At 44.3% G+C, this 24,709-nt stretch overlaps 1 protein-coding gene and 1 non-coding gene across 2 annotated transcripts in view; one reads left to right on the top strand and one right to left on the bottom strand.

Moving 5' to 3' along the window:
* Window positions 1-24,709, top strand: part of LOC144783810 (unconventional myosin-Ig-like) — a 1,420,229-nt gene that overhangs the window by 1,273,698 nt on the left and 121,822 nt on the right. The gene's annotated exons all lie outside the window — the stretch shown is intronic.
* Window positions 1,591-1,741, bottom strand: LOC144786301 (U12 minor spliceosomal RNA). The gene has a single exon (XR_013602115.1). It is a non-coding gene; the product is annotated as a U12 minor spliceosomal RNA (small nuclear RNA).

Here is a 24,709-nt window from a genome sequence, read left to right as displayed (position 1 = left end):
GATAAGTATTTCACTCAGTCAATCGTGCATGCTTCGATTCTACAGAGTTGCAGAGAAATAGAGAGAGAGGCGTTTTCAATAAAAGGTTTATGGAACAGTCTTCTTTCTCATGCAAGAGAGGTGAACTGCTACAATCGTTATGCAGAATGCAAAGTATAATGCGTACAGCGTAAACAGTAATATGAAATAATACTGTAAGAGCATTGTATGGTTTCTAAGCCATATAAAAATACATACATAAATAACATAGACTAAAATACTCAACTGGTGCTTCTAAAATACACCTACCCCAATGTACCTAACTTAAGTCTAGTACCAGGGAAGAAGTAAGTGTTTGTCGTTTAGCATAGGTTTAGTTTTGCCAAGTAACTACCAAAGGTTTCTCTAGGTTCTTATCAGCTCCATACCTTGTTAGAATGAAGGAGATCTGGTATCTCTTTCTCTGGACTTGATTTCCCAACACCCCGCAAGGGGAGTCAGAAACACTGGAGCTGGATTCTCGGCAGAGAAGGGCAGCTTCCTGATCAGTGCGTCAGCTGTAGCGAGCTGCGTCGGGCAAGTAGGTCTTCAAACTGCTCCGAACCACCGTATCTTGCTATAGCAAGTGAAGGTATATTTATACCTTGATGGTGTTTAGGAATGCTATAGTTTGACGTAAAGTCGGGCAAATGAACGTCATAAATGAACCCCTGGGGAATAGTTGTTCATTGTAAAGTAACTGAGTTCCTTGAGAAATCAAAATTCAAGCAAGGGGAAGTTCCCTCACTGCTTAAGCTGGTTTTCCAAGCAATCTTTGTGACATTTGGTGAACGGATGGAAGTAGCCATGCCTGTATTTGGGTAGCATGGGCTGTGCCTAAATAAGGGCTGGATTTCTATGCCTACATAAGGGCATGAATCGGGAAAATGTAATCGGATCCTAAAACGCCACACAACACAGTTATGCTCAGTGACCTGACCTTCCTTCGACCTCAGCTACTGGCAGTGGCAGCAGGCATTGTGACATCAGAACTCGACTGAAATAATCCTATAATAGTCGAATTGTGACGTCTTTTGTTTATAATCGGTGACTTGGTGCATCACAAGTGTCTGATTATAAAGAAATTAATGACTGCCGATTATATAGAGCTTATGGAATCCCAGGTATTATAAAGATGTTAATGCATTGTAATTCAGAGTACTTTTATGGTGTAAAATACTCCCTAGTACACTCGAATGCAAGCACTCTAAATTGGACAGAATGATGCACCAAGTAGCCAATAGCATGAGGAGAGATAGAAAGAATTCTGGACGCAGCCCATGTCCACTCTATGCATATTTTGAAGATTCTGTAACAACATGTATATCAGGTAGTAGCGCAGAAGGCCAGACCTAAAAATGACCATTCCTCTATACTATAAATTAAGATACAGGTAGTAAAAAAAGTATTTTTTGATAAACTTTAGCATGTCAGGTTGATAAACGACGTATATATGATTTGAGTGTATATGCTTTATGAAATGGCTTGTTTGGGATTATTCTATTTGTATGTACAATTACTCAATTGAGAGACAGAATTATAAAAGTTCATTCTTATATTATTCATGTGTGTGGAGCAGAGCATATTCTATGCCAGAACATCCCTCTAAGTAGGCAAGCCAATGGGACGACCTCTGCCCATTCAAAAACCTTTCACATATTGTGAGTGAGGATCCTGGTATCACCCAAGATTGTTATCATCCTTACTCTTTAGTTTAAGGCATACAGCAAAAACTGAGAGTGAGACAGCGCTGACCCGCAAAGCCCTTAGTAATCGATTGAGATAAAATATCGCCATGGAGTTTTTTCATTTTTTTTAAATATCCTAATTGGTAGATAGCACTCAAAGTCTGGAATTGGGACTCACAGTCCAACCACAAATCATTCAAAGCTTGTAACACGGCCTTTCTTAAAATGGTGTAAATTAGAATGCCGCCTAGCCTCATGAGAAATACAGACGCTCTCTGGCAATGTCAATGAGTGGCCATTGAGGCGGTGTCTTGTAAGTGACATTCACGCACTTCAAAGTCTAGACTTCATTGTTAGGATTTCTAACTAAGTAGCTATGTAAGAACGTAAGCTAAAATGAAGAACCAGGCAAGTCTATAAGAGGAGGAGATGTGTGCTAATGGCTAGAATTAGCAGTTTTGAAACTGGGCATCAGGTTCTAATCCTGACTTCTGTTATATTGGCGTCTTCAGGTACACAGAAGTGCCAGCCGATTGTTGCTAGGCTGTGATTGCCAGGGAAGAGGGCCTAGGAATGAGACACACCAGAGACCGGGGAATCACTGTGTCATTCGGTCGTGGTGCAGGTGGTTTCCCTGCCTGCCCTCTCCTATATTTAATAATTCATGCCCACGTGGTACGCGACACCATGCCAACAGACCTGCAGGTCGGGTAACCTATTCAATACACCTCTCTAACTCATCGGTTTGTCCCACCAACACATCCTACCAGTAATGCCACTTGTAGTACAATAAGGACATTACAATCCTCCTTTATTTTAACAAACAACACATCTAGACAGCAGAAATAACGTCTTCCCCATTGTCATCGGCAGACTATAGCTCACATTTGATGGGGCTGTTCACAAACTTTATAACAATGAGTATGTCCCCCTACTCTCCTACATTTATCAGGCGCTTAAACTGGAGCATTTAATTTACATTACATGGTCCCTCAAACAAATGGAGGAAGCAGGATTACAGCTCAGGCCATACCCAGTACTGATGCTCCTGATTCCCCATCCTGTCGGACTGGGTACGTTTTCAGTCTGCCCTCGGAGGTACAGTAGGGGTGGCTTAAGTTCTGCTTCCACCCATCAGTCCCGGGATGACAGTTGAGAAACCAGCACTCACCGATGTGTCATTCTGGTCACCCAGTTTCCCTTCATACCTTCTTCCATCATGCCAGGGGAAACTCGCATATGAAAGCACTTAAAAAAAGAAATGTTTCTCATGACCTCTTCTTCACCCTGCCGGGCGGTTACTTTAGTACCATGAATATGGGTGACCACCCAGGGGTGACGTTCAAACGGAAACCAAAACTTGCATCCGGGGAAACGGTCCTTAATGAGTACCATGTCTCCAACTCTTACGGTGGACTCTCGGACTCTCTGACGCTAGCTGGCCTGGTTGTTGGTGGTACACCACTCCTCAAGTACCTGTTGATTACTGAGAAGAGCGGGGTCTACTCCAGATGGTGGCGAATGGAGTTCTGGCGGTGTCTGGTGCTTGTCCCGTGGTGGAGTGTGGGATTGGCGATACGCTCGTAAAAAGTAATAGATGGCCCATTGAAGTTGCTGCTGATTGGAGTGTGCGATTTTGATGACTTTGCTCAAAGTCCTCATGAAGTGTTCCACTTTCCCATTGGTTTGTGGCCAATGAGGAGTGGTTTGCCTGTGTTTGATATTCAGAGACTGCATTGACAGTTGTGCAGGGTGTTCAACTATTGCCGGAGCAGCATACTTTTACAAAGTGGTTAAACATTTCACACCCGGCACACCATCTGCCTTTTGCGGGATGACGGGCTGGGTCTCCACAGTAGGCACATGCTTGTGCTGGTGTTATGGTCTTCTTTGGTCTTTCTGGGCCTTTCCGGGGCATGACCGTATTGACTGATTTGGTCTTTACTGCTCTTGGTGAGACTGCCTCCAATTGATAAGTGTGTGTTTTTGACAGTTCTTTGAGCGGCCCATGGTCAGAATGTCTGCTAGCGACTTACCTGACTCCTGCAGGATGTGCTCTCTTAGCTTAGCTGAGGCACAACCCTGAGTGATCAGGCCTTTCTCTCATATGCGAAAGTCGCATGTACTCCCTAGCTCTTTCAATCAGGTGTAAAAAAATGTCAATGGATTCCAGAGACATGGACAGAATCAGTGCTGGACCTTGAGCTGGGGCTAGCCTGACCAGTGGGGTATAAACATTTCATAAAGCAAGGCTTAGTGGTAGAGGTGGAGGGACCGGGATCATTTTCAAGGATTCTTGGGACATTGTCCCTTTAGATATAGATGAGGTCGCACATATGAAAATCTTACGTTTTTCTGTGAAAGACTGGTTGGGCATATTTTGACTGGCATGATTTGTTACAGACCTCCGGGAGCACTTAATGCACAACAACAGCAGGAGCTAGCCAATGTGATTAGTAATATGGCACTCACCCATCATAAACTGTTGATACTGGGAGATTTTAACCTGTGGCCTAACGGGAAGATGGATACAGCTTACAACAATCTTATTCAATCCTGTGCAAATATGAATTTGTTGCAACGGGTCTCAGAGTCGACCCATATAGAAGGACATGTATTAGACCTGGTTTTCTCCGGGGAAAACTCGATTATAATGGATACAATCTTACCAGTGGGATGGTCTGATCATCACCTGGTCAAATTTAGAGTGACTCATGTTAGGAGGACTAGATCCATGCCCAAGGAAAAAAGGTGTTTTCTAGGCAGGGATTGGAAGGCTCTATTGAAGAAGGCTAAAACGTCCCCGGTTTTTTCATCTAGAGACCCTTTTTGACCCTAGGATGCAGGCAGCAGAGAATTACACCGTTTTTTGTGGGCAACTAATTAGTAAAATCGATCAGCTCGCCCCTATCAATAACATCAGGAAAAGGGGAAGATCCTCTGCGCCGTGGTATACTGATGAATTGAGGACTTATATGTTGGAATGTAAGCGGGCCGAAAGACAATGTAGAAAACATTACGCTAACAATGAACAAGCTACCTGGAAGGATAATCTAGCTAAGTATAAAAAAGTAATAGCTACTGCCAATGCTAACTTTTTTGCGGATCTTATCCTGAAGTCATCCAATAGCACCAACTGTATCATCAAAATAGTGAGTGACATACTTCGTGAAGATTGGAAGGGAGATCTGGAACCGTTGGAGGAGGAGGATTGAGTGGAGGCTCTAGTGGACCTGTGCGGGGGGCAGCCATAGCGGTGCGTCTGCACCTAGTTCAGTTTAAATATCTGCACAGGGTCTACTACACACGAATGCGGTTGTGGAGGGCAGAATTGGTTGACTCCCCTGTGTGCCTCAGGTGTAACAGGTGTAACAGGGAGGATGGTACGCTGATGCACACAGTCTGGCAGTGTCTTTCCTTAGATCAGTTTTGGAGGGGGTCTTCTCTTGCTTGTCGGAGGTTTTGGGCTGGAATCTTCCCCGCTCGCCGAAACTAGTTCTATTGCACGTCCTCGAAGGGAAAGGTGGTAACGTCTATAAACGTCATTTATTACTGTTGGGTCTTACATTGGCAAAGAGGGACATAGCGTGGGCGTGGAAGGCTCCAAGACCCCCTGCTGTGGCGGCATGGAAGAATGGCCTGGAATTCTGTATGGGACTTGAGAAACCTATTTGCCAGGGGGTGCCCTTTAAAGCATTTCAAAATATGGGAGAGGTGGGCAGACTATCGGGGATTGCTTCTAGACCCTGTTCCTGTAGATCAGGACCCACGATTATAAACTTTGGGCTTGCTAGGAGGGATCCCGGGAGCGGGGTGGGGGTATGGCCCTGGTGGGTAGTTTGGCTGTAAATATCCAAATAGATCTGTTTAGAGTGGATGAATGGTGCAATCGGGGGGAGCTGGATTGCTGTTGTATTTCCTTTAAGGTTTTTCTGGGAGTATAGTCAAAGTCATTTCTGTATGCTCAGATTGTGCAGATGCGTATGGGTTACAGGGCTCTGCTGTACATGTGCAGCTTGACCAATAACATTTGTTTACAAAAAAAAATAGTGAGAGACATGGCTTCTCCTGAATGCATAAATAATAAGATTGTGCCATTACAAGAACTATGTGACGGCCTGGCATCCTTCTTTCAGGAAAAGATAAACAAGATCGTGGAAGGACTGAAATCAGATGTCCCATTGGGAACTAGTGAAGGGGATGAAAGAGGAACATCTAATATAAATGGAGCCAGGGTCAATAGGTTCGAGTCATTGATACAGGCGACAACCCATGACCACTTCGAACTGCCCTCGTAGGAAGAGTTTGGTGGGGTGGCCTTGGGGTCTCCTCAGGCTCACCGCTGGATCCTATCGCCCAAAAACTTTGGAAAGAGCTAGGCCCAGAGGTCTTTCCAATGCTACACCAGCTGTGTAATCAGTCAGTTAGTAGTGGGGTGGTCCCACCCTGTTGGAAGCAGGCAATATCACCATCTCTCCTCAAAAAATCCTCACTGGACCCTAATTGCCCTAAGAACTATAGACCAATCTCCCTTCTACCATATCAGGTAAAGATAGTGGAGCGTCTAGTGAGCCGGGCACTCTTCTGTTTTCTGGAGGGTAATAATAAGCTGGAGGAAGAGCAATTTGATTTCCGCCCAGGTCATGGGACAGAAACAGATCTGTTTACCGTGTTGGATAATCTTCAAATGCGTGCGGACAGGGGACAATCTGCGACCTTGATCCTCTTGGACCTGTCCACCGCATTAGACACGGTGAACCATGCCATTCTATTGGCAAGGCTGGTAGAAGTGGAGGTGGCAGATGTGGCCTTCAGCTGGGTTCAATCATATCTGGCTGGAAGACGGCAGGCCGTAGCCCTCCCGCCGTTTCAATCAGAATTCATTAACAATGAGCACAGGGTACCTCAGGGGTCCTCAATCAGCTCTACCTTATTTAATGTCTATTTGCGGCCGCTCTTGGACGTTATCAAATCCCACAATATTAGTGTGGTTAATTATGCAGACAATACCCAATTGATAGTGTTCCTGGAAGGCAACCATGCTGACTCCCAAGAAACATTTCATAGATGTATGCATGAAATGGTGAATTGGTTAAGAAACAATTCATTGCAATTTAATAATGAAAAAACTGAGATACTGCACTGTGGAGTGGGCAGAGCGCCGTCAGCTTTACCTACTGATTTCTAACCTATCCCTACAGATGCCCCCTTGGTACCCGTGAGTATGGTACACAATCTGGGGGTCAGCTTCAATGATAAGCTTAACCTGGAATCACATGTCAATAAGCTGGTCGGGAAAAGTTATACTCTCATTAAAGGACTCCGGAAGGTGCTGCCATTGCTACCTCCTCAGGCTAGAGGTACAGTGGTTAGGAGTGTTATCCTTAGCCTCCTGGATTACTGTAACGCCTTTCTACTGGAGTCTCCGAAATATCTAATCATGAGGCTCCAGAGAATCCAAGCGGCAGCAGCAAAGCTTGCACTATCAAGAACATGTCGGTCATCAACATCTCTGGCGTTGGCTGAGCTGCACTGGCTCCCGGTGAGCCAAAGGACACTGTTCAAGTCTCTGTGTAATGCATTTAAAGCGCTTCATGGACTTGGGCCCAAACCGCTTCAGGGTAGGTTTGGCTGGTATGCACCTGTACGTAGCCTACGTTCTTCGTCAGCTAATCTGGCAATTATCCAGAGGACTAAGAGATCTACAATGGGGGGAAGAGCGTTCGGGTTAGCAGCCGCCCGCCTATGGAATAGTCTCCCCCTGGAATTGAGGCAAATACAGGATTTACTGTTGTTCCGGAAGAAAGTTAAGACCTGGCTCTTTCCCAGAGCATAATCGACTGGTTAGTTCCGCAGTTTACTCCTTAGCACTTTACTGTATCTTAGCGCCAGGATGCCTGTAGGGTTACAGCGCGCTTTACAAATGCTGATACAATACAATACCATACATATAAGAACCTTAAAACATGATAACTTGTTTTTGAAGTGCTTGCTAACTGCATGTTTTGTCACGTTGAAGCACTTTAAATCCTAGGTCTTACTATTCAATGGATCTTCTTCAGAAGGATGAATGACTAAGTGTGAAGCTTGCAGATTACACAAACACATGGGCACCCATCTCGACAGCTAGAGCATATCTCACTGTGCCAGCTTACCACAGAAGGGGTGTCGGTCACAGTTCAGGCGTGTAACTTATGCTCAATGCCACAGCTCCCAGCGCTGACTTGGGGTGGGGGCGTCATGTTCATTGTTTTAAAAGCACCTGATCCCACGTTCCTTGTCCAAGCAATTTTCAGTAATCAATAAAAATTTCAAGATAACTCTGGTGATTAATGTTCTTTCTGGAGAGAGACTGGTAGTGGAAGTTTTGACTCATCCTAGTGCAGAGGGTTAATATGCCTGCTGCATAGAAGGTGTCCCATTCTGATCGCAAAGTGCATTTACTTTAAATAGGTCAAGGGGTTCTTGCATTTATCAGAGAGATCCTTTTATTACTTGCAGTTTAAAAGTTAAAATCCTAATAAAGAGCAGTAAGCTATTAACTGTCATCAAAGAGCTGCATGCAAACTGCAAGGAATATATTACAGCTACATGTTTTTCCCCAGTCTTTCCTTATCCTAATATTGAAAACAGGGTTAATTTGGGTAGAAATCAATTCTTATCATTGAAGAAAACTCCTATCAATTTCTAACCATAGCAAAGGTGCACCACTAACAGAAAAAACAAACAGGTAGGCACACATCAAATTATCAGATCCGTGTCCACAGATGTTTTTTTCAAGTTCTTCATTTATTCAAAAAGTGTCATGTTGGAAAAGAACAGCTGACGCATTTCATCCAAACAGAGGGGCTTCTTCAGGGCTGTGAATTAAAAAAAAATATATACAAATATAAATATAATGCAATACAAAAAATGTGATAACAAGAACATGACACGTTTAAAATATTACTTACACAGTACAAACATTAAGACAGCACTGCTATTTGCATAGATTTTTCCACATTGTATAACCACCTATGCAATAAATCACCAAGACATAACATCTAACGATCATATATTTACCAAGACTATACATAGACTTATGTTTATAGCTAGAACACAACATTTATAACACTCTGTCGGAGAGAGGGAGAAGTTATGAAGAGGAGAGACGAGGATAAGTAAAGAACAATTGAAAGAAAGTAGAACAGAAAGAACAAGTGGAGTGCAAGAGATATCACTGCACAGAAGACATGGCTACAGAGAAGAGAATAAGATAGACACTAATGCAGTTTGCATCAAAAACAGAGAAGAGAGAGAATGCAAAAATATAAGTATCTACACCCAGAGGGAATGAGCCGTGAGCGGTCAACCCAACTAAGCGATTGTGTTGTAACTAATATAGACCCATGAGGAGAGTAACATGAATATATGACAATTCTTATTCAATATAACTATGCAGAGCAAAGGTAAAATTATATAACTTAGTGACTCTCCATACATGACTGACTAGTTGGGAGCAAGAACGGTAATGATAGAACTTATTGAATACTCACTTATTAAGAAGTCAAAGTGAGCTTCACTTTTCCAGACCAAGGACTCTTAAACTAAACTGCCTACCAGTATGGATGACCTGTGATTCCTACACCTTGTAGGCTGTGTCTTATGTAACATTTCCTATATACTGATTTACACACTTATGATTATGTCCGTTCAATGTATGTAAAGTGTTCTGACACCTTAAACTGGTATGAGTGGTGCTATAAAACTAAATAAATCTAAAAGACATGGTTATGGAGACTTGGGGGGCATTGTCGAATGGTGGTAGTGAGAGAATCCATGGCGAGGTGGTCTTTGCGGGGGGCGCTAACAAACATCGTGCACAGTGCGCCACCAGTTCTAAAGCCGACCCTGCTTATGCTTGATTTGTTAAACACACTGTCACACTGTGACATACGTTCCTTGGACGTGATGCTGTAGGAAAGAAGGGAGGCAGCGGAGTAGGTGTGCGTTTAGAAAGAAAAAGAAGCAGTCTCAACGGCAACTGTGTAGGCAACGGGAGTTCTTCACAATACATTGGCACACAAAAGAGGAAATATGAAAGTGAGCTACTAGGAGAGAGAATGCTGAAAGATTGCCCGTTTCGAGGAAAATTACATGGTGAATGCAAGCTAAGGAGTGAGATAAAAGTGAGATAGATGTGAATTACAGACAGAAAGGGGTTCAAGGAGAATGCCTAACTAATGAACAAAATGTATTTGCATAGTAAATACATTAAGTTTTATTTACATAGCTCTTAGCTCCTCAGGTCTAGGTTCGTAGTTCTTTAAATAGGCGTTGCCATTTCCCAGGTAAATAATACTCAATGCATTGCTCTCGGAAGGATGAAAGGGTGAGATGGTCATGTGAGGGTCCAGTTTGCGACTTGCTGGTTCCAGGAGATCTGAGCAACGGGCGCCTTACCCACTGAGCCGCCTGTTAGGGCTCGCCTCTTTGCACAAGTTCCACCTCTCTTTACAGGGCCCTGTCCCTTCTAACACAAGTTTTTCGCTCCCTTTCCACTGCTCGCCGTTGCCTTCATCATACCACCGCCTTCATTTCTCAGCATTAGATCCCCCTTGGCAAGGGGGCTACATAGATGTTAAACAATATCGGGCTCAAAGACAAGCCCTGAGGCACCCCGTGAGATGCGGTGGGACAAAAGCAATCAAAGCATGATCGTTTGGGTGCAGTTGACTAAAAAGTCTGCAAGCCATAGCAAGGCATTGCCCCCGACACCAATCTCATGCAATTTGTCATGGGAAACAGTGTTGAAGGCCACTGACAGGTCTAACAGCACTAGCGTGGCAGGAGAGCCTGGATCTAAAGACAGGCGGATGGTGTCGGTAACCACCATCAGTGCTGTCTCAGTGCTGTGGCCTGATCTGAATTCTGATTGAGAGGAGTCTAGGATTTTGTGAGAAGTTGGCCTGATGTATGATGTTCACTATTCTAGTGAGCACCTTGTATCAGTCCAAACAACCCTTATGGTGGGGGTTGTAAGTCAACCTTATAGACAAGCTATCCTAGGGGTAGCATGGACCTAAGCAGTCTTAGGCTTAACTCAAGAGGGCATGTGAAGCCAGCTGTTTTACCATATGCAATCCTGTAATATCAAATGAAAGGACACCACACAAGTTATATATTATAAAAATATATGTATTTATTACTAGAATAATCCTCTGTACTCTTTATGAGGGCAGAGGCACAAGCGTTTAAACAAAAGCACAGTTAAACATACAAAAGTTGCACAATTATGGATAGGCCCGGTGGCCACTCAAACCATATATTAAATAAGTGGTATAAGAACCGCTTTACGAACAGTGGTAAGGCCTAGGGCCTTGGGAATCACTGGGACTACACTGGACTAACTGTAGTTAGGACGGGAGTAGCCCGCGGGATTCGGGTGCAGCGCTAAAAGCACACGCATGCACCAATGCAAAGTCAATGGTGCGTAAACGTTACAAAGTTACTGCTTTGGAAGTCTTCCGACTGGACTAGAACTTAGCCACTTAAAACTAGGACACTAGAGGTGTAAACCACTACAGGAGCACCGGTGTTTGATCGTTACCTCCCCCACAGGAAGCGGGTGCATAGGTGCCAAAGTGTGCCGGGTTTCGTCGTGGAGATCTATGGAGCCTGGAGATACAGATGCTGCAGGCGGCCAGGAGAGAAGAGTCCGGTTGGATCCAAGGGTGGATCGAAGATGTAGAGTACCTGAAAGCAGAGGGGACAGAGTCTGGGTCACTAGCCAGTGACCAGGATGGAACCAGGAAGGAACCAGGCGATGTCGGGCGCAATCAGGTGGTTGTCGAGAAGCTTGTCTCCGCTGCCACGTGGACTCTGGGGCATCGAGGATGACCAGGAGTGGATCACGAGCTGTCCCACAAAGGCTCTTGCTGTCGGCGGTGTCGGCTTCCGAATCGGAGTCAACAGGCCTTGGCAAATGCAACCCACGCAGGATTTGAAGATCGCTTCTTACTCGGACCAGCAAGGGCAGAGAGGTTGCTCCTTTTCAGGGGAGCAAGGGCCAGTCTGGAGCAACCAGACTAGCAGAGTAGTTTCAAAGATTAGTCATCGTAGAGGCCACTAGCCAACGGGCAAGTGACTGGACAGACGCGTCGAGCAGGAAAATGCAAAAGGGCCCCACGCAGCACTCGGTGAGTGTGGAGGGGTGATCTTCCGTGCACGAGCTGCTCGGGCTGGGGCTTCTCAAACCCTAATGCACAGTTTCAAGGGTGCCTCGGGGGCTGCACGGTAAGTACTTTGCAGTCTTTTCAAGATGGCCGGTCCCACGTCTCACGTTGCCTCCACGGGTCTCAGCTTTGCTGTGGCTGTGGATCGGGCTGTTGGATGTCTGAGAATCCGGTTCTTGTCGATCTCTGTTGCTCGAGCTCCGGCGGGAGCTGCAACAAAGCAAACCGTTGGGCGCTGGATGGTGCCTGTTTGCACAGGGTGGTCACTCCTTGACCACAAGGGAGATTCTTCAGTCTTCCACGTCGAGTGGGATGTCGAAGGGTCCAGAGTTCTGTATCAAAGTTTCAGTCAGGATTATCTAAAGTCTATGGGCACAGCTCCTACCTTTATTCCAAATCAAGGGGCTGGATATCCTGCTAGGTCCCTCCTATGGATGGAACCCAGGAAGGGGGTGGTTACACCCCTTTCCCTCTGTACAGTTTCGCGCCAGAGCTGGGGCTGGAGTGCCCCAGCACCGGTTTGAACTGGGCTATGCATGGGGAGCCTTGTGTGCCCCAGGCAGTGTCTAGTTTTACTCGCCCTGCCTGCCTCAATCCACTATCTCCTGTCTGGGGTGGTGTAACACCTCTCTGTGACAGGATACCTTTTGTCCAGGCCTCCCCTGCTGGAGTTTCGGTCAGCAGCAGGAGGCCAGACTCGTGTCTGTGGCAGCAGCATCCATTTTGTGATGCTGGGGCTCTGGTTAGATTTAACCGCATTTACTGTTACCCACATGTCTTAGCCCTCTAGAAGGGTGGAATACTACCCCCTCGCCAGTTCTGGCGACGGGGGTAGCATTGACACCTTACACAACATGTTTTGATAAAGCCAAACCAAAGTTAGCAATAACCGCGAGGATTATAATGCACTTAAGAGTATATGGTATGGCAATACCCTGGAACAGCTATAAGGACATGGTTCTGAAAGCTGCAGACAGGCTCAGCTCATGCTAGAGCACCATCTCACATAAAACCAAGCACTCTGCCTCCAGGATTGTTAAGGCCTGCCATAGGAGTGACTTATAGGTGTATATGTGTCCAGATATAGGTTTAGATATAGGTATACTATATCTAAGCAAGGGGTGATTACACGACCTTGCCCCAGCTGAGTGATCAGCCAGTTGTGTCAGTTTGGATGGCCAGCCAGGGGTGGCAAAAGATATGCTGCAGCCCCTGGAAGGCCTTGGATGCACCTTTGCCCTGGGTACCTATAGTACACTGTACAGGGGCTGATAAGGTGACCCAATATCCAATTAGTTATGCACCTAGGGTACATGGAGTCCATTTTAAAGAGAGAGCAGATAGCCTGGGGCCCTGATTAGCAGGGTCCCAGGCCAACTAAGTCGAAAACCAGCTAAACACAAGGCAAACAATCTGGGGTAACCATAGTCAGGTATCCACCCTCCTACAAATTTAAAAAACCTTTAGGAATGTCATCAGCTGTCTGTTGACCTAGCTTTCCAACATTTTTCCGAACAATGGGAGAAACGAGATGGGGCTTTAATGAAGCTGAATCTTAGGATTTGCATTTGCTTTTTGTATATCGGAGGGACCAGAGCGGACTTCCAAGAGAGTGGTCATTTGTCAGTATCTTGGGATAAGTTAAACAGTGAGAGGATAGTAGGTGCAACTATAGATGCGACATTAGCAGTGACCCTAGGTGGACACATATCCGCAGTTGAACCAGATTTAGCTCTAACCAAAAGCCCCATAAATTGGACCAGTGTACAGGGTTTACACCTGTCTAGGAGAGGGGAGGGATCAGATGGGAGTGCCAAAAGAGCAGTTAGATTGGTCTGTCTCTGATTAATAGGGAATTTCTGGTAGATGGCTTCGATTTTTTTCTTCAAAAAAGTCAGCCAAGGAATCATATAATTGCGGTGAGGAAGGAATTGCAGTAGAGCAAGCGCGTGGCTTGTTAAAGTCTTTGAGCATTTTATATAGCTTTTTGTATGAGTTGCCAGCATTCTCAATTTTACAAGAGTAGTAGCTTCTCCTGATTTTCCTAATGGGTGTGTGTGATACCTCACCCGTTCAGCTTTATAGGCTACTTTGTCTTTCTGTGTTTTAGAGCAAAGGACCATAGAGAACCAAGAGGCCTGAGGTCTGGAAAAGACAGATCTGATTTGTTTAAGCAGTGCTGTTTTGTCAAATGCTACCATGGGAGCATTGATGGTAGTCAGTGAGTGCAGTGTTAATATCTGAGCACTGGGTGACAGCCCCAGGAGTGAAGGCTTTAGAAAACATTTCAGGTGAGATGGAGTTCCAGGCTCAATAAATGTTTTTCACTCATATAGCAAGCTGGATCGACTCCAGCTGGGCCGACACCTTATGAATATATCTCCAGATGACAGGCTGGTCTGGAAGCTTTCCCCCAACAATTGTTCTCCAGCCTCGTCAGGTGCCACAATGGAACTTTAGAAGTGACTCTGCCAGCCAGATGTTAGGACTAACCCTGGGCATAGGACTACGCTACGCTTGCAGTTTTTATCCAAGTATATTAGATGCTAATGTCAGTTCTTGTTTTCCTGAGATTCAACAACATGGGACTGGAGCTCGAACTGAACTTTGCTGATGAACTTCCTCTGTTTTTTAACAGTGACCAGGTCATATGTCTCTCCCGTAGATATCAGAGTTTCAATCCTGTCAAAGATGCTGCAAGAAATTTTCCTTCCTGGATACACAACATCTGCATGTTTTTTCAGAACTGTGATCATGACTCTGAAGTTTGCAACTCCTGTTTCTTAAATCACCAAAGGCCAACATGGAGCTAGAGTTGAAGGCCCACAGGGATACACAAAAGTGTTGCCCTTCACCTTTAGGTGACTCTCCTGGAAGAGAAACAATTTCCAAAAGATCTTTCCACAAGAAAAAAAAAGCACCCTCCCTTTTTTCTTTGAGGAAAAGAGTCCTGCTTCCAGGACCATTCAGGATCTCAACACAGTTACTTGAAGCCAGGTTCTTGCCAAAACAGAAGCCACATTTGCAACCGTCTCCAGCACCACCTTTGAAGTTGGCTGAAGTCATCAATGTGTTGAAGGAACAAGTTAGAGCATGTTTTGATGATGTGCCCTTGGCAGAGCAGCATCCAAGGGTCCTTAGAGTTGCCTGGACTGAAGAGTCTCAGGCCCTTTTTACAACTGGTAAAAATTGTGGCCAAATAGAAGATGATGAACTTGTTCTAGCTGCATGGGGAAAGCATTTTTGGTTCCAGCAAATCACAGCCACATAACTAGTAGACATACACCTGCACCGGGTGACCCACAATTTTTGTTGTCATACTCTTCATCATAAAGTCCAATGGTGCAAGCTTAATCTTCAAAATTGATCCCAAATGCCTTTACCCAGTGCTTCATCATGGAGAGTAAAACAAAGCTGGATTCCTTGGCTGAAAAGTATTTGCCTCTGTCAGCCTTGAACTACATACTGCAAACAGCAAATTCCTTCTGTTCCACTAAGTCTACCCCCTGGATGAGCTGCTGAAACATGCAGTCGTTATCCTTCCAGACCCCATGAAAAAGCAGTTTCCAACTTGTTCATGAACAATTTGGTTGCATGCAAACAAATCCTGAAGTGTTACCTGGATTCCGTAAACACTGTGCCCCTCTCCATGGACACGGCCATCATGATGCACCACTACACTTGGAGGCCTTCATCAGCAGAACTACAGCTTACTTGCTGGTCTAGCCTCCTCAGCAAGGCAATTCTTCCAAACATATAGGAAGTATTGAGGCTACTCCAGGGCACAAGCTTCTTGGAAGCACCAACCTTCGCATTTGCTCCAAAGACCCCAAACCGACGTGCTGCTCCTTTCAGAGCAGGAATGGGTCTAGGGGATGCCCAGCAGTGTCGGATCCAGTCTCCACCATCCACTGCCGGTTCTGCTGCCTTGAAACCTCTTTAACTCCAGCACCCTACACCACCATCTTCAGCAGGGTCTACCACTTTTCCACCAATTTATAAAGGAGCACAAGGGTTCTGAGGCCCATCAAGCTTGTCCACATGGGCTACATTTCACACTTTCTTTCCTCCCCTCTGAACTGCCCTCCCTTCATTAGGATGTTCTCTTTGGCACACTTTTCAATTTTGGAGGTGAATGTCCTCATCCTGTTGAACAAAGGAGCCATAGATGTGGTGCCTCTGGAAGAAAGAGATTTAGGATTTTTTTCATTTGCTTCTTGATCCCGCAGAAGGATGGGGGTCTCAAACCCATCCCGGCCGTCACCTCTAGAACCTATTCATTCAACAGGACAAGTTCAAGAAGATTAACCTGAACCAAGTTATGTGGGCTTATGTTCCTGGACCCCCAGAATGTCTATTTCAATCTACCAATACTGCCCACCAACAGATATTACCTGTAATTCACATTATATGCTTACAGTTCTAGCATTTGGATTGGCTACCGCACCATGTGTATTTGCTAAAGTGCTGGCAGTTGTGGCACTGTTACTGCAACGGTCAGGAGTTCATGTATTCCCAAACATGGACTACTGGAGGGTCAAAGCAGGAGTCCATGGCACTGGTTGAGGAACATCTTCAGTGCACAATGACTTTCCTCCATGACGTAGGCTATACAATCAATACCAAGAAATATCATTTCACTTCCACATAGTGGGTAACCTTCATAGGTACAGTGCTGGACACAATCCCAGATTAAGGTTTTTCCGTCCACTCAAAGGAATCCAGGTCTTTAGGAGATGATTCTGATGTTTCTGACTCCAACTCTGGTCCCAGTTCTGCATGTTTTATCTTTGCTGAAAGTCATGGCTCCCTGCATCCTGTTGGTTCCCCACATCAAATGGCTGATGAAGGCTTTTCAATGAAGCCTGTAATAATATCCGCTGCAACACAGTCTATTGCCTCTGGTTCAGAACTTTGAGTCAGTTAATCTGTATCTGCATTGATGGATGGAGCCCTCCAGCCTTTTGGTGAGTTACTCTTTCAGACCTCCTCAGGCACAGTGTACCAAGTTGACAGAAGCTCCTCGCTGGGCTAGGGTGCCCACATGGGCAACATGACAGAACAGGGTCTTTAGTCCATATCAGAACAGCGCCTACACATAGACGTTCTGGAGCTATGGGTAGTCCGCTTTGTCATGAAGGCATTACTCCCTTCCATATCAGGGAGCAACATACAGGTTCTATCAAATAACACCATCGCTATCCATTATATCAACAGATAAGGCAAAGTGAGGTGGTGGATCTTGTCATGAGAAGCGGTTTGCCTATGTCAGTGGGCACAGCAAAAAGGAACTCTCACAGAAGTGGCTTACCTTGCAGGTTTCCTCACTGTGAGAGTGGTTCAACATGTCGTTTCTCACTCAAGCACCATAAGTGTGAACTATATCCCGGAATGATAGATGCCATTTTCTACCAAATAGATGTGGATCTCTTTGCCTTGGCCCAGAACGAGAAGTATCCTCAGTATTGCATCTAACTGTTCCCTCTCCATGGTTCAGTGGAGGGTGGCTTCATGTTCAGGTGGTCTCAAGGCCTGTAATTTTCACTTCCATAGATTCTGCTTGTGTTAAAGGTCCTACAGAAGGCAAGGGAGGATTGAGCAAAGCGGATCCTGATCACCTCTGGTTGGATAAGTAGGATCTCGTATGCACATTTGTTGGCACTCAGCATGAGGCCACTTCTTCTCCTACACAGGGTAGACCTGTTCTCGAAGCTGGATGGTCAGGTCTTCTAACCCAATCCATGAATACTGCAGCTGCATGCATAGAAATTGAGTGATGCTAGATGATATCCTTTTGTCTTTCAGCTCAAGTTGCGGATATCATCTTGGCTACCAGGGACCGTATTACACATCATCACTGTTTGCGGCCGGCACACCTTTCAAAAGGTGCGCCCGGCGCAAATAATGATAATGCACCCCAGTATGCTCTCCATACCACTGGAGTCAAGCTACCCTGGCAGATGAGGGGTGAAACACCGAAACCGGTCCTAGGAGGCTTGTTTTCAGCCCAGGAAGGACCTGGCCTGGCAGTTCGGGCTGGACTGTTCCCATTGGGTGCAGGGTTAAGACTGATTTGCAAATAGCTGGGTTCAAACTGGAAAGGCATGGGGAGCAAAAAACGATGGAATTAGGGGTTACATGTTTAAATTAAGTGTGGGCGTAGTGCTCCGCTCCGTTCACGGAGTGTGTGTTGTGTTGCCTACTTCGCAATCTGCAACGTAGGCGTAGTAGGCAGACTACGCACACGCCATGGAGTAGCGAAGGTGCCTGCCACCGGCCTCCCTCCCGCCCTCTTCTAAATTCCCTTAAAATCATTAAAAGCATTCTAAAAGTAATGAAACGACTTACCTGGGATGCGGCGTCCCGGGGCTCCCTTTTCCTAGTTTATCGTTGACTTGTTCCTCAACAATGCGCATGCGCGGGCGCCCGCGCATGCGCATTTCTTGCGAGAAATGCGCATGCGCTGGCGCCCGCGCATGCGCATTTGTGAGGAAGAAGTTGGCGATATACCAGGAAGAGGGAGAGCCGGGACGCTGCATCTCAGGTAAGTAGTTTTCATTACTTTTAGAATGCTCTTATTGGTTCTAAGGGCATTTAGAAGAGGGCGGGAGGGAGGCGGGCGGCGCGTAGCGGGGCTTCGCAAAGTGTGTGGGTGTGCGTAGATTCCCCCCCACTTCGTGATGCTTTGCGTAGCACCACTACGCCCACTACGCCCAGGCCTAGTTTAAATATCGATGTAACAAATATCGATGAAAAAAGTATTGAGGTAAAAATATTGATAACAAAAATATTGCCTCCCAATACTTAAATAAGTAAGTACAATAATATTGACTCAAAAATATCGATGTAAAAAACATAGATGTAAAAAATATCGACTTTAAAAAATAACATAACTTAAATAAAATGTATTAAATAATATTAATATCATTAACAAAATAAATTAAATTTAATTTATATTTTAACTAATTATAACAAATAAACTTAATTTAATAATTATAAACACAAAAATGTGTACATATACATTTACTTAAATACATTTTATTAACTATTATCGTTTTTTAATTTATAAACTTTTTTAATTATATAAAAATAAAATAAACACATATATAAATAATTTAAAATAAAATTAAACACTCTATATTTAATTAACAAATTAAACTATTTAAAAAAGAATAATACATATATTTAATAACAAAATAAAAACATTAGTAGTTAAAACGGATAGCGAGGGGGTAAAAATTACTATTCCCACTCCAATGAGTGCAACAGTAGGGAAAGTACTGGATAGCGGAGAGGTAACATTTACTATTCCCACTCCAGTGAGTGCAACAGTAAGGAAAGCGTTGGATAGTGGGTGGGTAAAATTTACTATTACCACTTCAGTGAGTGCAACAGTAGGCAAATCGCGGGATAGCGGAGGGGTAAAAATGACTATTCCCACACTAATGAGTGCAACAGTAGGGAAAGCGTTGGATAGCGTAGGGGTAAAAATGACTATTTCCACTCCAGTGAGTGCAACAGTGGGGAAAGCGTTGGATAGCGTAGGGGTAAAAATTACTATTCACACTCCAGTGAGTGCAACAGTAGGGAAAGCGCTGGATAGCGGAGGGGTAACATTTAGGTGACTCTCCTGACAGGGAAACTATTCCCCCTCCAGTGAGTGCAACAGTAGGGAAAGCATTGGATAGCGGGTGGGTACAATTTACTATTCCCACTCCAGTGAGTGCAACAGTATGGAAAGCGCTGGATAGCGGAGGGGTAAAAATTACTATTCCCATTCCAATGAGTGTAACAGTAGGGAAAGCGGCGGATAGTGTAGGGGTAGGAATTACTATTCCCACTTCAGTGAGTGGAACAGTAGGGAAAGCGTTGGATAGCTTAGGGGTAAAAATCACTATTCCGACTCCAGTGAGTTCAACAGTAGGGAAAGCGTTGGATAGCTTAGGGGTAAAAATTACTATTCCCACTCCAGTGAGTGCAACAGTAGGGAAAGCGTTGTATAGCGGAGGGGTAAACATTACTATTCCCACTCCAGTGAGTGCAACAGTGAGGAAAGCGCTGGATCCCAAAACAATAAAAAACAAAACCATCAACATTTTAATTAAATTTCCAATATTAACATGATTAATATATTAATTTAAATATATTATTATTAACAAAGATAATAAAAAATAAGTAATTACACATTATTTAACACTATAATATCCACAACACACATCTAAAATTAATTACACAATTAAATTTAATAATTACTAATTAATTACTGGAAATTAATGTATTATTATTTATTAATTAATCAATACAAAATTAATTACTTACCACCTTTCATACCATTTACACATATAAACACCACAACACACACCTAAAATGAATTACACAATTACAATTAATAATTAATGAATGGTAATTCATTTAAAAATATGTAATAATTAATCAATAACAAATTTATTTCTTACCATCCTTCACACCATTTACACATGTAAACACCACAAAACACACCTACAATTAATTAAATAATTAACATAATTAATTATTAATTGACTAATTGAAATTAATTAACAGCTAATTATTAAACTATTATTAGTTAATCAATTAACACATTAATTATTCAATAGATTTTATATAATTAAATTACTTCCCACCCGATTCCCCTATAAACCCACAACCCGCTATGGAACTAAAAACGCAAAATTCAAATTTAAAAAAACAAAATTAACTACTATAAATTATTATTGAAATCTATATCATTAAATTACTTCCCCACAACCCGCTACGGAATTAAAAACGCAGAATTAAACTTAAAATAAATTAATAACTAATAAAATGTTAAAACATATAATACAATGACAAACAATTCACATTAAAAACACTAAAATACAAAACATTATTAATAAATCAATATTTTTGTCAACTATATTTTTGTGAACGATATTTATTACAACCATACTTTTGTAATCGATATTACTTACCTGTCAGTCTTGTCAACTATATTTTTGTTGTCGATATTTCTTCCCCACAATATTTTGGCAGTGATATTCATGTCCCACAATATTTCTCCGTCGATATTCCTGCTCTGCACCCGATTTAGGCCCAGATCTGTGTACTGGGGTGAATGTATGACATCGTTCTGCATTCTGACCATCAATTGTTCTTTTTGCATTTGTCACCCCGAGTGAGACCGGTATACCTAGATGTGGGTCCTGTGCTCTCCATGCCACTAGAGTCAAGCTACCCAGGCTGAGGGGTGAAACCCCGAAACCGGTCCTAGGATGCTTGTTTCCAGTCCAGGAAGGACCTGGCCAGCAAGTTTGGGCTGGACTGTTCCCATTGGGTGCAGGGTCAAGACTGATTTGCATATGGCTGGGTTCAAACTGGAATGGCATGGGGAGCAAAGAAAACAATGGCTTTATGCCCAGATCTCTGTACTGGGGTGAATGTAGGACATTGTTCTGCTTTCTATCCATCAATTGTTCTTTTTGCATTTGTCACCCCCGAGTGAGACAGGTATGCTTAGACGTGGGTCCTGTGCTCTCCATGCCACTGGAGTCAAGCTATCCTGGCTGATGATGGGTGAAACCCCGAAACCAGTCCTAGGATGCTTGTTACCAGTATAGGGAGGACCTGGTCTGGCAGTTTGGGCTGGACTGTTCCCATTGGGTGCAGGGTCAAGACTGATTTGCATATGGCTTGGTTCAAACTGGAATGGGATGAGCAAGAAAATTATGGATTTAGGCCCAGATCTCTGTACTGGGGTGAATGTATGACATTGTTCTGCATTCTGTACATCAATTGTTCTTTTAACATTATGGTGTATGCGCTGCACCCATGACAGCCACGAGCTGCGCATTCATGTGAAAACACGGAGCAGCCGCTCCGAGTTTTCACAGTGCAGGCAGCACATGCCTGCACTTTCAAAGGAGTTTAGAGATCCCCTCGCAGGCGGCTGCAGTCAGTACCTGCACTCGCTTGCAAGGGGATGTTCAAGGGGTCCATGGGACCCCCTTTACCCCCTGCAAAGGGCTGCTGTCAGGATGCGCACTGATAGTGCACCACCTTTTAAATGGCATACTGTCAGTGCGCCTCCTGAGGGCTTCTTTGACTCTATGCCTGCATCTGTAATATGGCGTGGGAACAGAGTCAAAGGAAATCCCTCATTTGCATAGGACACGCCCCTATGCAAATGAGGGAATGCCCTCTGTTGACAGCACTGAGGCTTTAAGTGCAACAGTACTATTGGTATTATAGAAGGGGACACACAAGCATCTGCGTCCCCTTCTTTAATACCAAAATGCCCCGTGGGCGCTCAAAGCAGTGCAAACGCCTGTAGCGCCCCCGAGGCACCATCCGTAATACTGCCTTAGGAAGCCCCCTAAGAAATCTATTTACACAGGTTGCTGGAACAAGGTTTTTCAAAGGTAAGCCCGGGGGGAGACTTCCCCTCCGCCAGGGAATGTGCGGAGGTTTGCCTCCGCCACGTTCCACTGAGAACGCGGAGAAGGCAAATCTCCGCACTCTGCGGTGGAGCGGAGTTGGCAGCCCCCGGCTCTACCCCCCCCTATTAGCAATTAATTATAAAGGACATAAAAGTAAAGAAAAACAACTTACCTGGACTGCGGCGTCCCTAGGCTGCTCTCCTCCTCTTCCTCGCCGTCTCTGCGACAACTGCGCATGCGCATTTCTTGGGAGAAATGCGCGGGAGCTCACGCGCATACACAGTTTATGCAGAGAGGACGAGGAAGAGGAGGAGGGTTGCCCGGGGACACCTCAGTGCAGGTAAGTTTTTTTTTTACTTTTATGTCCTTTATAATTAATTGTTAATAGGCGGTGTGGAGGCGGGTGGCGGAGTGGAGTGAAGTTCCACAGAGTTTGTTCTCAACTCCAAGGTCCTCTGCGTAGCCCCGCTATGCACACTATGCCTGGGGTTATTCAAAGGTTCAAGATTGAGGTCCTGAGTCCTTTTCAGACCTGTCTTTCCAACATCCTGCGATTTGTACTGTCACTTGCCCAAAATGGCTGGGCAGTGGATACAGTTAAAGGTTATTTGGGTGCCTTGTTCACATTTATGTGCCTTCCTGACTAGCTATCTTTGTTTTGATCACCACTAGTGGCACCTAGATTTACATGTATGTTTCCTCCCACTCTGTTCATTGTCCCTCAATGAGATTTGCATCTAATGGCATCACCATTTGAGCCTATGCACGGTTGCGTTATTCGGCTTCTAACTCTGGAAACAGTTCTTTCGGTGGCAATCATTTTAGCCCATAAGGTCCTTGAGCATCAGACCCTCACAGTTTTTCCACCTATTAGGGTTTTCTACAAAAGACAATTGAGAGAGCACAACCAAAATAAGTATATACTTGACTAAAATAGTCAAGAAAATTATTTAATATACACAATGACACATGACACTTTGTTCAGCATATAGATTTCCACCCCTATTGCTTAGTTGTTGCAGCAATGGTACAGACGACACGTGTTTCGTCGCAATTTGCGACTTTTTCAAGGCTTCATATCTGTATGAGGGAAAATTCTCGTAAAGCGCACTCGTCCTATGGTCACAATTCAAAACTATAGAATTTCTATGGATATCCGTCGTCCAGATCCCTGGCACGGTATCATTTGTAGCTAGTAGGCTCAAATGTTAAGATTTCTATGTTGCGTTTCCTGCCCCAGAATAGTGTATTCCGAAAGCATAGGCAGACGTAACTCATCGTATTCTCAAAACGGGTTCACCCCGGTTCCACACCGGCGCAGGACACGGGACGCTGGGAGACGGACGCAAGACTTTATGGGCGAGTAACTCTCTCTGAATATACGGCGGGAGACATACAAATCCTACTTGGGAGTAAGGCAATACCAATCACACCGACGTGAAAACACGACGCTGGGGGATTGACGGGGGACTTCTTTAAAGACAAACCTCGATTTGGCGGGTGAACCCGTTTTGAGAATACGACGAGTTACGTCTGCCTATACTTTCGGAATACACTATTCTGGGGAAGGAAACGCAACATAGAAATCTTAACATTTGAGCCAACTAGCTACAAATGATACCGTGCCAGGGATCTGGACGACGGATATCCATAGAAATTCTATACTTTGGAATTGTGACCATAGGACGAGTGCGCTTTACGAGAATTTTCCCTCATACAGATATTGAAGCCTTGAAAAAGTCGCAAATTGCGACAAAACACGTGTTGGCTGTACCATTGCTGCAACAACTAAGCAATAGGAGTGGAAATATATATGCTGAACAAAGTGTCATATGTCATTGTGTATATTAAATAATTTTCTTGACTATTTTAGTCAAGTATATACTCATTTTGGTTGTGCTCTGTCAATTGTCTTTTGTACTGTTGTTTATATATAGAAAATTCTGTATATGATTATTAGCACTGTGGGTGGCACGGTGCAGTGGCATGGAGCACGCCTAAAATACATTGTATTTTTTCTGACTGTTGCGCAAACAAAACAGAGGTGCTGGCTTTTATAGAGTATCGACTGCCATCATTTTTTGTTGCATTATGGTTTTGTTCCTGGATAAGTTGGTTCTTCCTACTTACCCTTCCTGCCTTTCATATCAGCCAGTCTGTTACTCTGCCATCTTTCTTTTCTCCTCCCCTTTCAACAAGGGAGGAAGAGCAGCTACATAAACTGGACCCCAGGTTTGTGATATCCTATTACATTGATCTCACTGGATAGGATAGAGGGGAAAATAAGCTCTTTGTGAGCTTCACCGGAGCTAAGAAGGGCAAGGTGGTGACCAAATGCCCAAGTTTGCATTTTGGT

Source organism: Lissotriton helveticus, chromosome 10 (assembly GCF_964261635.1).
Source record: "Lissotriton helveticus chromosome 10, aLisHel1.1, whole genome shotgun sequence".
Classification (NCBI taxonomy): domain Eukaryota; kingdom Metazoa; phylum Chordata; class Amphibia; order Caudata; family Salamandridae; genus Lissotriton; species Lissotriton helveticus.
Note: the sequence above shows the minus strand (reverse complement) of the source record. Positions and strands in the feature narration are given on the sequence as shown.